The following is a 17,195-nucleotide window of genomic DNA, read 5'->3' as shown; positions in this document are numbered from 1 at the left end:
GTTTTTTCATCTCTAAGCCCTTTTCACATTTTCCCTTTCCTCTCCGGCATCATTTATCCTCTTTTCTGAGGCATAAGGGCTAAAAAGGCAGTAGAAAGAAGGAGGTAATAGAGGATTTAGTACTAGACAAGACTGGCTGAAAAGAACTGAGGACAGAGCACAGCAGGGATCAAAGCATAAAGTAGACTCTGCATTTGGTTCTGAGCTCCATTAAACGTTAAAAGTGTATTCATAAAATTCCAAGAATCTGCCATAGTTTTAGTGCTCATAATAAATCTTATAATAAACAACCTTTTCAAGCTGTTTAAGCATGCCCACAGTTACTACACATATACAAGCCACTTTGCAACCCACCTCCACCACAGCTATTCCTTTCATGCGTTACCTAAGTTAACCACTGTTATGTTGTAGTCATTCACAACTGCTCTGTTCTGTGCTGACATTTTTCTCTATCTAATCACATGCTCACAGAAAGTTGTTTGTGAGGAGGCAGAACACAACTATCCCACTAAACATAAACCTGGCCAACTTCCCACAGCTTCATAAATATATTCAATATGCACAAAAATGTTGGTCCACACCTCTTAATCTTTGAATTCATGTTTTTTGGTGTCTGTCTTTACAAACATTTGTGAAAGAACATGTCAGTGAAGCTCACTGAGTTCTTGTGTGGTACTGCAATAGAATTTCACCTCTGCGACATGTCTGTTTGTGAAATGTCTTCCCTTTGTGATATTCCACATTCAGCTGTAAGTGGTATTACTGCAAAGGGAAAGTGTGTAGGAACCACAGCAACTCAGCCCCAAAGTAGCAGACCATATAAAGTCACAGAGGGAAAAGTCACCAACAATCTGCCGACTCAAAAACTCCAAAAGTTCCAAACCTCCTCTGGCAATAACATCAGCACAGAAACTGTGTGCTGGAAGCTTCATGACATGGAGTCTCACAGTTCAGCAGCTCCACTGTGTAGATGGCCCCATTCTAACTTTATTATTCTTACTTTATAAATGTTCCTTTTCCAGTCTGTGTTCGTCTAATAAATAGAAGGATAGAAGGATGTAGCACATAGTGTCACTTTTATTTAATTTGGGAATTTTTCACAATGCTTAATATACCAAATAATATGGTGATAATAATGTTAGTTTCCAAATTTGTTATTCCAACTTTATTTTCTTGTGCTGGTTTTTTTATTATGCCAGATCCTTTTAAGGCACTTTTTGATTTCCTGTTTGTTTCAAAATTATTGTTTTATCTGTTAATAATGTAACTTTTTTCTGAATGATATTCTACACTCACCAGCACATTATCCTGATAACCGTGTCATAAAGCTCAGGCTCATCTTAGAGTGCTTTCTTGAACATGACAATGAGTTCACTGTACTCCAGTGACCTCCATAGTCACCAGTGGTGATAACTCTCTGACGTCTGACCCTAACTATAGGAAATCAAAATATGTATTTGTATGCCACCTATTGTGACTCTGACCTCAGAGGATTAAGACGCTATGTTAATATCAGTGAAAAATGGCAAATGGACGTGTTGTCATATATCGCTTTCTACTCTATCAGAGCACTCAAAGCACTGACTTCTGTTTGGGAAATGGTGGTTAATCTAAAGCTTAACACTGAACACCAGTCGGAAAGATCAAAACATACTAGTTTACCTTCTTATTTGTAAAGTTATGATTTGTGCAAAACAAATAAACAAAACAAAAGAAGAAAACAAAACAAAAAGCTGCGGCAGCTGAAAGAAAACATCATTTTAACTGGAGCCCTCTAAGAGAGCTTCATCCACTTTTCAACAGTTGCTTCCAAAACGTGAGCTCTGGGGTTCCTGGTGTGAGCTCAGGTGCAGCCCTGAGGTTTCAGCAAAGGTTAAGCAATTCAATCTCGGCCAAAGTAGTGACATTCACGTCATTAGGATTCAATTCATCGAATGTGGTTCTCAAAATTAAACAGCTTAGACCAGATGGGTTTCTATGTGACATTTGAGGCAATCAGTACTTTGGCACTTTTTGGAGATTTTATAATACAGCTCACAGGCACAAAAACCAGAGCAACACATTCAATTACATTATTTTGTTTTGGTAGTATGACTGGTAAAATTACATAACAACATGATAAATACTAGGTAGGAAAAGGAGCTGAGCTGGGGGAGATTTGATATATGGCACACGGGAATGAACTCAGGATATGCTCAGGAAGCAGCTGCAGTATTTTTCATTAATCCATTTGTTTGTCAGCGTTAACAAACTGCAGCTCGTACAGGTGTACAGACCTGTGGACCGTATCTCAGGAAGTGGTTCTAATGACACTTTTGTTGAGCCAGTATGACTAAAGGAAAGAAGAAAAAAAGAAACCCCAGTCTTGAGCAGTATACACATAGTGTCCATCACTAAAAACTGCAGAATACTTTCAATTTGATGTGTGTTTGTGCTTTTCAGACATTTATGAATTGGTGTTCTTAGATAGATTTAAAAAAATGTCTTTGTGTGTTGTTGCCAAATGTATATTTGTACCCTCTCAACACCAGTTAGATTAGAAGTTGTGGTCAAAATGAAGAATATCCACTCATGAATGTTCTGGTAACTTTAGTTTTTAATGAATTCCTTGAATTGTTCTTTTTCCAGTTTGAAATGATTATACAGAATCAATTTCTTAATGGCTTAAAAGAAACAAGAATTTGAGTTTGAATTTGTTTTGGATTTTCTCTAAATCACACAGAACATTAGTGTCATGATCCGGCTGTGTGCAGGCAGGAAGAGGACCTAAATGCAGACTTAGATGTAGGACGTGAACTCAAAACCCCAGTTTTGTTGCTCGATGCAAAACAATACAAAACTAAACTGGAAAAACCTAAGAATCTAAATCCACAGGGAGAAACACAGCCGTGAGGGAGAACGCAACACAGAACGGAGGGAGATGCTGACAAACGTGATGGAATAAAACACAAGGAGGGAAAACAAGGCACAAGAACTCAAACAACTATATAAACACAGATGCACAGACGGGGACACAGAGAGCAAAGAGACGAGGGGAGCCTAAATGTACAAAGCTTAACACAGAATAAACTCAGGATTACCACTAAGAATAATAAACCATAACACAAAAGGTCATAAAAACACAAGAAACATAAAATGCTGAGTCAAAAGGACCCAGAACCATGACAATTAGTAAGGTAAAGTAACTTGTTTCACTGCCCACTACTCTTGATGGACTTTCCCTCCCACTTCTTGCTCACGATATGAACATCTTCATTCTGGTCTCCATTCTTTCCATAGTACAAAAACAGCTCTTGTGACCACCTCTCTCATGGTTCACTCTACTTCAGTTAATTGGGGTGTGCCCCAGGGGTTTTCTCTTTATTATTTATCTCCTATCTCTGCAGTATTTTAGGGAATATAATATTCAGTTTCACTTTTATGCAGATGACACCCAGTTCTATTTCTTTTCCAAACCCTCTCCCATTTTCCTGCCCACTAGGGCTGGGCCATATCATACCGTTCACGGTAATACCGGTATAATGTTGGGCAATGATAAGAAAATGAAATATCGCAATAGAATATGGGTAAAACGCGCATGAGCAGTGCCTTTGTTTTCATACGCACATGGCGGAAAAAGCATGGCGGAGAATGAGAAGGGCGAAAGCGGATCGTTGAATGAAACGGATGAACCAGAATTGGTTTGTGAAAATGCTGCAACTTCACTGGTGTGGAACTGGTTTAGCTTTCGTCCATCAGATACACAACAAAGCACTATTTTTGGTAGAGCATGCTAGCGGGCCGTCGTTATTTTGGAAAATACGGCACACTTAAAATCAATCCTTTGATTTTTCTGAAAATCGACAGTGCCCCTTATAATCAGGGGTGCACATAAGTGGTCCGCAGGTGCGCATTCGCTGTCAAAATAAAAGACGTGCACCAGATAAGAAGTTGCAACGCGCGTTACACTAGTAGTAGCACAGGAACAGAGCCGGAGGGAAAGAGAGAGAAAGAGACACAACAGACAACAAATACATTGATGGGGTTTTTTTTTTTTTGCACTAATAAAGTTGTGGAGTTTAGTATTGGAGTAAAGTATTTTGTCTAGTGTCAATTATATCGTCAGTTATATCGTTATCACAAATTTTCAAATGTATATCGTGATAAATATTTTTGGTCATATTGCCCTGCTCTACTGCCCACACCCGCTTCTGATCGTTTAAAGGAAATTAAAGTCATTCCTTCCCTTCAGGTTTAGACTCTGGGTGTCATCCTCGACAGCACTCTTGTCCTTCATGGCAGAATTCAGCTGACAACATTATATCCAGAACCAGAACATATAACACCTGGAGTAAAGTGGCTCCATTGGGTTCCAGTTCACCTAAGCATTAACTTCAAGACCCTCCTTCACATTTTCAAACCTCTTCTCCACACTTGTCTGTTCTCCTGGATACATGCTCGCCCTCTTTGACACTTCAGTCCTCTTCAGCTTTTCTTTTCTTTACTGCAGCTGCTCACACGACTACTGTGTCAGAGCGTTTAGTCCATCTTTTGACCTCTCTCTCTCTCTCTCTCTCTTTCTCTTTTTAGCAAAATTGGTAGAGCGTATTTAAACTCTTTTGCACAAACCAGGCTTTATAAATAATGTCCACTAATTTTTAATATTGTTGAGGTCAGAGCTTTAGGAAGGCAATTTTATACCTTTTATTTTAAAGGTATAAACGATGGGCTTCACACAGCTGAGATATTCAAAATTACAGTGGTAAGGTAAATCTACAAACTGCAAGTTTGTATTCATACATTGTTTTGGTTAATCAAGATAATCAGCTGATGATAAAACTTTCTGCCCATCACTGTTTCTGTGTGTTAAAAAAAGTATATTATCTTTTCAGGTTGCCTTGTTTAATTAAAAAAGGAACTAAATTTGAAGTATGTAATGACCATCTGAGACCATTAAACACAGCAGTAATAGGTTATAACACAATAATTTATGTTGCAGTTGTACCTAACACCATCACTTTAAAATAATCCTCTGAAAGGATGTCTCAGGTTGTTAAATGTTCTCAGCTCGTCTCTCCTCATGTCCCGAACTCGCCTCCTTGGCTCACATTTCTGGTGGGAATCAGAAGAAATTAGAAAGGAGGTGTGATATGTACACGCAGAGCGGATGAACAATCGAACAGGTGAACCTATTGAAAGCAGCACAGATAGCATGAAAGGAGGGAAAACACCAGACATGCACAAGTTAACTTTACAAACTAGACCAGAAAGCAAGTGGAAAAGACAGAAAGCAGAAAATCAAAGAAAAGCACAAAAGGCACAAAACAAATAATGCCGGATAAAATGAAAGTTACAAAAGAGACAGTTGTACAAAGTACCACAACCTTGTTGGGTGCTTGTTATAGTTGGTTGTGACCCAAATTAAAAACTGAATAAATAAATAAATAATAAGAGAAGAACACATTTATGTTCTAGGCCTGGTCATTCAAAGCCATTTCCTGCATCTGTGGCTGACTACAGAACGCCTGGCTCTGTCTCTTTTGTAAACTATACAACTTCACAACAGTTACTAGAAGCAGTTGATGCCTGTAATGACCCCATACTGCACAGAAACACTTTGGCATACATATCTTTGGAGGCCAATTTGCAGCATAACAGGCAGATGAGTCACAATAATTAAAACAGCAGCTCACTTCTCTCAGAGGTCAGTCAGTCTGTTGGCAGCAGACGCTGTTTGGGCTTCTGTGACGTTCGTGCACAGAAAAAGTGCTTTTTAGACTGGATCAATAGGACCGGACATCTGGGACAGGCATGCCAGGGGATTAGCTTTGGGACTCATGCTTCGTTTTAATTTCCTGTCTGTGTTTGAACAGTTGTGCTTCCTAACTGTATGTCTTAAAGAGCATTTTAAAGGTATTTTAAAGGCACTGGGAAGTAGAGATGGCACGATACCACTTTTTAATGTCCGATACCGATTCTGATATCATAAATTTGGATATCTGCCGATACCAATATGGATCCGATATAGCGTATTTTGTAATCAACAAAACTGTTTTATATAACACTGATCAATCTAATAAATTTAAACCTACACCATCCTCCCTATTCTGGTATTTTAAAGAGTACTAACTAATAGGGTTGCCAACTCCCAGCAAAAATATCAGTGAACCACCCCCGCACTTAATCGATGTAATCAACTTTAATTTAATGCGTGTAAAACAAATGCACTAATCAATTATTTTTCTACAATAATTAAATAGATTCAACATCTTTCTTCAACAGAATTGCAGACTGCACAGATGGTACCTTCCCAAAGGAAAAAGTACTATAGCTTACTAGGGTGTATATTACTATATACAATAATGGATTTCTATACATTTAATCGGATGACCACTTTTGTTTTAAGATTCAGATAATTATTTATTCAAAGTTTTTAAATGACATAACAAAGAAAACTATTTCTTTGTGCCCCCCTTTCCCTGTTAATGCCCAACCTGGCCCCTGACAAAACTTTGCTAGAGTCGCCCCTGCACAGTTACCAGCTGTCAGCTACTTAGAAAAGGATCCTGGTGTTATTTGTCTCTCAGAAACAGTTCATAACTTCCCTTCAACTCATTCATGTCACCTAAAAGGTAAACCTGTTTCTCCATCACCTGTTCAGCTCTGATGATTCAGTAAGGACATCTCCTGGTTTCATCTTCAAGTTTCCCTCTCACCACATATCCAAACCGACATCATGACCAGCAGCTTTACAGCTGTGGCTCCAGCAAACATCAGCTGATAGTAGAAAGTAATATTAAATAAATTCTAACAACAGCTTATCACTTTTAAACGTGCTGCTGTTGTTTATCCACTGGTTTCCTCTTTCTAGCGCAAAGTGGGTGATAAACAAGAAAGACAGGACTTGCAGCAGAAAAGCCGATCAGCTGATCATTGATCAGTTTCATGTTTGAAGTAATAACAGGAGAGGGAGGGGGAGTGAATGAGAGAAGTAGATGCAACTGCGCAGCAAAGACAGAATAACTCCAGCTTTGTGTCTATTTTTTAATTCTAGCTGAAGTACGGGACAAATTGCTTCCTTTTCACCTCAACATGGAACTCCGATGGCCAGTCCAGCTGTGGCTCAATATATCAGTTGTTAAGCTTAATGTGGAAATACTATGCAAACATTCAGGGATGAACTTACACACTTGCTTTACTTCTCTGGGATAGTTTTCGCCGAGATGAAATGCTGCGATTAGGAAGCATGTAGCGAGGCTCCAAATGCACCAACAGACCACCGACAGGTCTGGCAGACAACAGCCGCTCTGTCACGTGACACATACTGCTCCGATGCGGCGAGCTAGGTTACGCCAAGTAGGGCATTTTGTGAGGTCATTTTGTGATACTCGGATTACATTTTTTTTATTTCTCTCCGATATCCGATCCAGTAATTTAGTTCAGTATCGGACCGATACCGATACATAATATCGGATCGGTCCATCTCTACTGGGAAGGTGGGTGAAACAAAGATTTTGGTGTTTCCGTTCATATATTTGGCAAGAGAAGAAAAAGCTAATTTAACAGACCCGATACAAACAATCTGTAACAGATTGACAGCCATGCCCACCACAGCTCTGTGAAGCTGTGATGCACTTCAGTACTAATATCAGCTTTCATGTTTTTGACATGTGTTAAATGAGGATGAAGGCACTAGATAAGCAGTTTTTTGATTAGAAATGTCATAATTTATATTGTTTCAGTTTATAGCGATCCATCCAACAGTTGCGGAGACATTCAAAACCACAAGCCAAACCTCATCATAGCAATAAAGGAAAATTTAAATGAAATGAAATGAGGACTGACTGTATGGGGAAAACTGTGTAATAATTAATAGCAGATCAAGGTGCTAGTTTAAGGTCACCAAAACCATGTAAATGACTCTTCTGGAGAGGTTGCATAGAACAATTTGAATGAAAACCCAAAACACATATTTCATAAACCTAATGGTGCGAGTGAAAGAACAAATTAAGTCAGGAGGATTAATTGATTAGTAACATTAATTATCAACATGCAATCGAGTCCTAGTTTATATATATATTGTGGTGGACCACTGGAGGGCTCCACTCACACCCAGTTCTCAGGAAGTGTTGTTGTTGTGCATTGGAGGGAAAGTGTTCAGTTCTGTGGTGATGAGTAATAAACGAGCAGTGTTTATCGAGAGCTCTCGTGTCGTCTGTGTTTACCTCCACATTGGTGACCCCTGACTCGAACATGCTGCAGTCCAATGGTGGCGCCGACTCCGCTCTGGATGCATCAGCAGCCGCCAGCCCTCTGCCTCCGGCTGCAGCTACGTTTGCTGTGGCGCTCGAGCTGCCGGACTTTTGGCTTCACGATCTCCCGTCGTGGTTCGTGCACGTGGAGGCTCAGTTCGCCCTTCGTGGCATCTCGGCTGACGACACGAAATATCACCATGTGGTGGCTTCTCTCGACCCGCTAGCCACCCGTCGTGCGTTGACTCTCCTCCGGGACCCACCCACCCGAGGGAAGTACGCCGCCCTTAAGGAGCTGCTTCTTCGGCGCTATGCCCTCACCGACGCAGAGCGAGCCGAGAAGCTCCTCTCCCTCTCAGGCCTGTGCAAACGTTTCCACCGGTCGCTTAAGGCCGCATTCCGTGCTTCTCTCACAGATGGCAACTGGGTTGACCGCCTTCCATGGGTTTTACTGGGGTTGCGCTGCACGGTTAAAGAAGACCTTGGGGTTTCCCCAGCTGAACTTGTCCTTGGTCAGCCCCTCCGGGTCCCCGGGGAATTCTTTCCTGAGAGCCCACCCCCGTGCTTTGCTCCCTCTGTGCTGTCTCTCCGTCCCCCTAGAGACTCGTTTTCTCTGCCTGGCCCAGTGCACCATTGTGTGCCCGACACCTTTGTTCCGAGGTCGTTGGACTCTTTGCAGTTTGTTTTTGTCAGGCATGACGCTCACAGGCCTCCGCTGCGTCCACTGTATGACGGCCCCTTTCGGGTTATTCAACCGGCCGGAAGCATTTCCTTTTGGATTTTGGGGGTCGGCAGGAGGCTGTTTCTATTGACAGACTTAAACCAGCACATGTGCTTCTGGATGACCAGGTGGTGCTGGCTCAGGCCCCCCGCCTTCCACTCCCGCCTTCCACTGGACTGGACAACCCTGCTTCTTCCTCTGGGAGCTCCCCCCACCTGGCGGGGCCCGAGCTATCTTCAGTTTTTCCTGACCGCCCATGCCAGCCTGGCCCTCAGGCTCGTTTCCCCTCCGCCAGCTCTCCACCTCCCCGGTTCAGCCGTTCTGGACGTTTAATTAAAGCAAGGGTTCTGGACTAGGGGATGACCCTACTGGGTGTTCGGGGGGGGGGGGGGGGGGGGGGGGGGGGCATGTGTGGTGGACCACTGGAGGGCTCCACTCACACCCAGTTCTCAGGAAGTGTGGTGGCTGTGTTTTGGAGGGAAAGTGTTCAGTTCTGTGGTGATGAGTAATAAACGAGCAGTGTTTATCGAGAGCTCTCGTGTCGTCTGTGTTTACCGCCACAATAATATATATATATATATATATATATATATATACTAGGGGTGCAACGATACTCGTATCGATATTGAACCGTTCGATACAGTGCTTTCGGTTCGGTAGGCATATGTATCGAACAATACAAAATTTTTTATTTATTTTATCAACTTTCCTTCTGACGATGCTGTCTGTGTTGAGCGCTCAGTGCAGCCTAGGCGGAGTAGTCAAACGCAGATTCACTGAGTGCAGGGCAAACTAGCGAGACAGAAGCTAAGCTCGTTGCAACATGGCAAATTGAAGCTCCCCCACCCTCATTCAGATCTGGCGTTTGGAACTATTTTGGTTTTCATGTGACGTATGACCCAGAAGGTAAGCGCGTCATGGACAAAAGTAAAACAGTATGTTGGATGTGCCACGCAATGCTCAGTTACATTGGTGGGAACTAGTGTGTTAGCGCAGTTAGCTCGTTAACGTGTTGGCCGTCCAGCCCCACGCACGCACGGGCGATCCGCAGTAGCTCGTTAACGGAGATTTGCCGTGTTGTGGCGTTAATGTCATTTCAACGAGATTAACGCTGACAGCACTAGTGGGAACACAACGAATATGACTGCACATTTACTCCGACATCATCCTAGTGCAAAGACAAGTGGAAGCAGACAAAAACAACAAGCACGCATGCTACAAACTTTACCCGAGTCATTTAGACAGCCGTTAGCACATGATTCTCCTTATGCTGGGCAGACTGTGTGATTTTTTTTGCTCATTTTGAGCCCATCTCTGAGTCGTGCGACCGTTTTGGCGATCGGCCCGACTTTGCCTTCATCGTGCGTCGTGCATCGTGTAGTATACGTGGGGTAACGAGAAGCGATTAACACCTCACGACCAGCTCCCGATCATCAATCGCTTGGTCGTGAGGATTTCGCGACTGTCGTGAGGCTGTCACCGCAGTTTCTCACACTGCGCACACGCAAAGACAAATGTCAGTGAAAAAGATCTGGACACAAGCGATGGAGGCACAACTTGTAGAACTTTGGAAAGCTCATCCGAGCCTTTTCGATGTGGCCTCACAAAATTATCACGACCACAACAACCGTGAAAATAGTTGGATCTACATCGCTGCTCAATCACAGCTGCCTGATCAATGTTTTTTATTAGCAATTTAGCAAAGTTGATGGTCTGTGTGAGTGCGAGCGACAGAATTTCTGTTATAACCTTCATTTTATGGACGCACAGTGTGAGCACTCGGGTCGCATCAGAGCATCGGGTCGTACAGTGTGAGACCCTGCATCGTGACCTACGAACTTCTAACCCCTGCGAGTCAATCGTACAGTTTGAGCAGGAGCTGTATCGCGCGACTGAAAAAATCGCACAGTGTCTGCCCAGCATTATAGGAACCTGATATGTTTAATATGCTGCTGAGAATATAGCCCAGAAGAAGCGTATAGTATAGCTTTTATTTTGGAAAGAGCCATTTCTCTGTAATAAACTCTCTTTTGCAAAGATGTGGGATTTCTCCATCAGATAGATTTATTTTTTTTATTACTTTGTTGTTTCAGCAACATTAAATTTAAAAACTGTACTTTTGAGTTAAAATGTATATTTATAATTTTAATAAATGACAAATTAAAAATGCTTGAACATTTTTTTTTGTATCAAAAAAATATCGAACCGTGACACCAAAGTATCGAACCGAACCGAACCGTGAATTTTGTGTATCGTTGCACCCCTAATATATATATATATATATATATATATATATATATATATATATATATATATATATATATATATATATATATATATATATATATATATGTGTGTGTGTTGAGGCTTCACAGGGAACATGCTGTTTATCCAGTTTCTTGGCTGCAGGTTCCAGCTACTGCTGTCCGACTATGTTCAGACATAGAAGTATAGTTTAGTTATAGCTATAGTTACAACTAACACTTCTCATTATTGCTGGAAATTCCACCGTTGTGTGACAAGCTCATTGTCAGGTTGATATCACAAAGCCTTGATATTTGTGTATGTGTTGATTATAGAGGATTAGTTTTCCCAGTGGATTCACTGATGCAGCTTATATTCTTTTGCTCCCTATAAGAGGGAAAAACCAGCTATGCACCTTCTATAAAAGGTCCTCCAAAAGTGCCACCAGGTGCATTTTTGTTCATCTGTTGTTATTTTTTTCTTTTTCAGCACATTTTGAAAGGATGAAAAATTAAAACTGGAATCCTAAAGGGGCAATGAACCACAGGCAGAATCATTAAACATAATAAATATGCTGTTACTTTCAAACAAAGATTAATGTAAGGGTTAGAGGAAATGATTAATTCCAGCTCTACAGTGTGGGAACAGTTCCCTAATACATGAAAGCATCAGCCTATATTGCTCTATTATTATGAGATTATTAAAGTCAGTATAAAAAAAAATTCAAATACACAGATGTTACCATTTTATTGCTAGCATACTGTTACCAAACTACTGGTTTACTAACTGGTTTTGCTCTGGCACATTTCTACCTCCAGTTTCTGACCCTTGTTCCCCAGTTACATACATTTCAGCGTAACATTACTCAGATACAACATTGTTGATACAAGATATAACTTGGCCATTACTTGGATATTACTTTGGTTATTTAGAGGTAATAGCTTGCTATTTCAATATTATTACATTCTTGTTTTCATATTATTACCTCAGTATTACAGCATTATTACCAAGCTGGAATAGACACTTACACTGATGAGCTCTTTGAAAAGTTATTCCTCCATCCTCACTGTTTATGTGCTTCTAAATAAGATTTTGTAAATGAATGCATCTATTTTCTATTTTAATAAGAATGGTAAATGGCCTGTATTTGTATAGCACTTTACTCAGTCCCTATGGACCCCAAAGCACTTTACACTACATTCAGTCATCCACCCATTCACACACACATTCACACACTGGTGATGGCAGCTACATTGTAGCCACAGCTGCCCTGGGGTGCACTGACAGAGGCGAGGCTGCCGGACACTGGCGCCACTGTGTCTCGCCCAAGGACACAACGGCCGAGACTGTCGGAGCCGGGGCTTGAACCGGCAACCTTCCGATTACAAGACAAACTGCCAACTCTTGAGCCACGTTAGCCCCAAACCTCTTAATAAAATGGAAAATAGAGTTAAATTGAAAAATCTAAATTTAAAAGAACAGCAATGAACATCCCAAAAAAACACTTAAGCACTTAATTAATTAGCCATAAGAACATAAAATTAGTGAATATTGTGACCTGTTATAAAAATATGTCATTCATATCATGCCTTTAACGGCTCTTTCAATGTCATTTTGATTTTTCTCTTCATAGTTTAATGAAGCCCCTATAAAAAAAAGTTCACCAGCTGTTTATCTTCATGATTCTGAAACTGTAACGTAGCAGTGAACACAAACATGATAAAAAATAAAATGCTGCACAGACCAACTGAACAGATGAAATTCAATTAAAAAACCTTGAACTATTAAGACAGCGCTATTTCTTTGGCGCGCTCTCCACACAATCCATGCATAGTTTTAACCCTGTGATGCCAAATTGCACTGTACAAAAAATGCCAGATGTAAACAAAAAGAGTACAAATAAAAATTCATATATGCAAATTTCTATTTAATTTCCTTAAAAAAAATGACAGAGGGTAAACACTCAAAAAAATTGAATTTTCTAGCAGTTACAATCACACTTAGACTGAACATGTTACATACCTCAGTAAATTGCAGTGTTATGTATTCAGCGGTGTGTTAATGATCTTTATATTGATGTTATGCAACTGTCACATTTAATCCCGGACTGACTCTGACTGCAGTGGCAAAGTCGGCTGCAGTTCGACGTGCGGTTAAAACAACCTTTGAAGGGAAGTCTGAGTTTGCTCGGCAGTGAACGAAACAATTTTCAGGTTGCAGTATAAAAGCTTCTGACACGTGTCAACAGATATCAAGTAACTCCACATGACACAAATGTGTCAGGAAAAGCTGCTGCTGGATGTCACAGGGTTGATGAAGAAATCTCATCTGTTCTTTACATTTCCTTTTTTCCTCCTGAGGAAAGTTGTCACATAGCGGTGCTCAACTCTTTTTTACTAAAAAAACCTTGAATCTTTAATTTTAAAGTTCGTGCACTCGGCTGGCATCTCAGCGCAGAGGGATTTGGAGTAAGCTGATGGGGTCTAAGTTTTTTTGCTCTAGGATGTTTTTGCTGGATACATGACTGTTGATGGACACATTGGGAGATTGCAGAGATTGAGCCTGTGGCGGTCTAGTTAGAGAACAGTTAAGGTCTCCAGCCTCGCTGTAGGGAGCTGACTGGTGTTGAGTCATAATGAGATTAGCCTTTTGGGTTATACCACAAACTCGTTAGGCAGCATTCAGTCAGTGAATACAAATTATGTAAATATATATAGAAAAATTGCTAAAGTATTCAAATATTTATCACCATTTTCCATTACATCACTGACTAAAATGTTTCGTTGTTCTTCAGCAGTAAGTAAGACTGCAAATACACTTATTTGTCAGCTGCTGATAAGCTATGGTTTTTATAATAAACAGTTTCTTAATGTAAATACTTCAAGGGCTACACTGAAAGCAGCACTGTTCTCGTGATAGACCTGGTGACTGGAAAAAAAGGACAGTTACTGGTTAATAAGCCTACGTTAGTGTATTTATACACCACACGCGACAACCGCCAAAGCTAAAAGATGACGGCAGAGCGGAAATTTTCAAAAACTTGTGAACCACAATGAAATTATGTTCACAGCTGGTACAAAACTGGCCTATATGAACAGTTTCTCCCTTAAAAACAACATTATGCTGGGTGATTTTTTTTAGTGGTTTACTCAAAACCAATGATGTCATGTGAACTGGGTACACCTTTTAAACGTCGTCTATAATCCAAAGTGTTTTCACTGTACAGCTGGTGCCAGAAAAACAACCAAAGAAATCATAATTACTAAAGATTTGTGTTAATAAAGGAACACAGTTTGTGGGCAAAGTACATCTGATGATAATTGTGATTAATATCAGAGTCTAATGCCCAAACACATTTGCAGACATATCAACTATCTAATAACAAAATATATCTGATCTGTAATGCAGTGGGATAAAGTGATCACATAACAAACTGTTCTGCATTTTGTTATTACTGTGAACTCTGTATGAGAGGGCAGGCTGATTATTATTACAGTAATTACTCTCATTTGCAAAACCTTCTTTATCCTGCCAAATAGATATTTTTTGAAAAACAGGCCTGAGTTGCCCACCTACACTCCACTCCCTCACCCCCACCCCCCACCCCCCTCCTCGCTCCCTCCCCCTCCTCAAATATGACTCATCTGTGTGAAATTTTAATTCATCCTCAGGTGGCACTAAAATGAATGAAGATAACTTGGTGGGGGTAATTTGTTGAAGTGTATTGTTGATGAATCATGCAATGTATGAAATACTGCAGAAAGGCTTTATTTACCTTACAACTTTGCTCACTAATTACCACTTATATGATGCTGAATTGTTCCATCTCTTGCGGCATCTCTTTGATTTGTGATTCTGGGCTATTAAAATAAAACTGAGCTGTCTTTCGGCAAATAAAATCACTGCAATTAAAATGTCTCAACTTATTAGTGGCATTGTTGTAAATGCTCTCCACTGCAGCAGCACTAAAGGAAGCAGGTATGAGAAAAAAGTGGCTTCTATCGCTGTCTGAGTCTGAAAGAAAGGAGAATCTCATCACAAGCACCATATGGATGCCAAATCTGCCAAATGCTCTAAATTTGCATGTGATGACGTAAATTGGACTCACATATGTCTTTAAAAGCTCTATCTGTATCACATTTAGTGCTTTATTGAATGACACAGCATAGCTTTACATAATGACGGTCTGAGTCATGCATCCCTTTAAACCGAATACATTAAATTTAAATTGGACTCAGAGAAATTCTTAAATGCTGCTCGATCAAGATGAGTTGTGAGAGTGCGTTGGCAAGATCGCCATCAGTTTGGACGTGCTGTGTAATGGGTCAGCTCAGGGTTTGCTACATAGGTTAGACTGTCTGTGACAATAATACGATCCTCATCTTGCCCCGATACATCAGATGATCCTTATCCTTTAGTTGCTTCCTTTTTTAAATTTTCTAACCAGTTATTTACAATCCAACAATGAAGACGACAATCCTACAGCCTAGTAACAACAAACATTTGATGAAAGCGCTCTGACAGCGAGGTTATGGGAGCTGCCTGTAGACACAGATGCTTGTGATTAGATCATAAATGTCAAGTGTTTCAAGCAAAATGTGATATGTTTGTATTTTCTGTTATTATCTAATATTTTCTATTAAGAATGATATCATGTTAAGCAGCCACACGGTTTTGGTAACAAGAACAGACCACTCATTTTATCATCTAATATATGTGTACATGGAGTATGATGATATTACCAGCAGTGTTTAATGTTACGTTTTATCGTACTGTCAGTATTTATAAATATACATTCATTATGTGTCTTATTATGTCTTTCAACAAATTGATACATTCTCATAAATACTAAAAATGAACAAAAATAATAAATGCATAATTCTATTAATTAAAAACTACACAAGATAAGGCTGGTTTGTTGAATTCAGTGGTCGAATACAGTCGTATGCACGTGGCCAGACACAAATGCAGAACGCTGAAGCTGGAGAAGAAGGGAACTCGTAGGCATGTGTGTGCCGTGGAGGCATATTTTGTTTTGTGTCTGCACCTTCAGATTCAAGTTATGCAGGACCATACCTATATTTTATCATCTGAGATAAAACGCGAGGAAAGAGACGACGCCACCAGCACCTGAATACCACGTGATCCTCTTCCTCCTCACCTCATCTCCTCAACTGAAGTCAGGGCTTTATCAAAAACATTATTTATTAATTATTCCTGATCTTGTCGCAATTACTTATTGTCAGCAAATTAGCCATACAACCGTCCTGTAAGAAAACAGGATTCCCTTGACTGAAATCTGTAATGCGCTGACATCTAGTGGTGAGATTTTATGCACTGTAACTTTAACAGATTAATCCTAATAAAGTATGAGAAGAGTAACTTACTCTACCTTTAAGTGTAACGATTTAGTGCATATCAAGTTGATATTTGCAGCGTTTCCTTTATCATGTAACCAGCAGCAGGCATGTTAATTCTCCCACAGAGGGACAGCTTCTGCCAAGCTAAAAGTTTAGCCATTGCTGGAACGCTGGCATCATTCTCCTCCTCAGTTTTCTTCAAGTGTTGTGGATCCTCGTGCAGGTGCTTCTTCGTAATCTCATTAGGGCTCTTAATGCACACGACAGACGTACGAGCACTGTGCCTTAAATCTACTTTCTTGCTAATGGCCAACAGATGGTGTTTGGGTGTAAAAGAAAATTACTCGTTGGCTCTAACTTGCTCCGTGACCCGGCGTTTGTCATCTCATTGAATGAAACGTGCTTTTCATTTAGCCTATTACGGTCGAGTACCTCAGGCCACGCTTGGATTCCAAAACACCAAGATGACAATGCCAAAAACATGGAACCAAAAGGAACAGCGAATGGTATCTAAAAGTAAAGAAACAGTAAAAATGAAGGGGGAAACGAATGCTTAATGTCACTAGTTTTAACAAAAAGTAATTGGAGAGCTATGATGAGTTTCTTTTCATTGCCCCATCACTCACACTGGTGCTTGCT

This window comes from Maylandia zebra, linkage group LG7, assembly GCF_041146795.1.
Source record: "Maylandia zebra isolate NMK-2024a linkage group LG7, Mzebra_GT3a, whole genome shotgun sequence".
Taxonomy (NCBI): domain Eukaryota; kingdom Metazoa; phylum Chordata; class Actinopteri; order Cichliformes; family Cichlidae; genus Maylandia; species Maylandia zebra.
Note: the sequence above shows the minus strand (reverse complement) of the source record.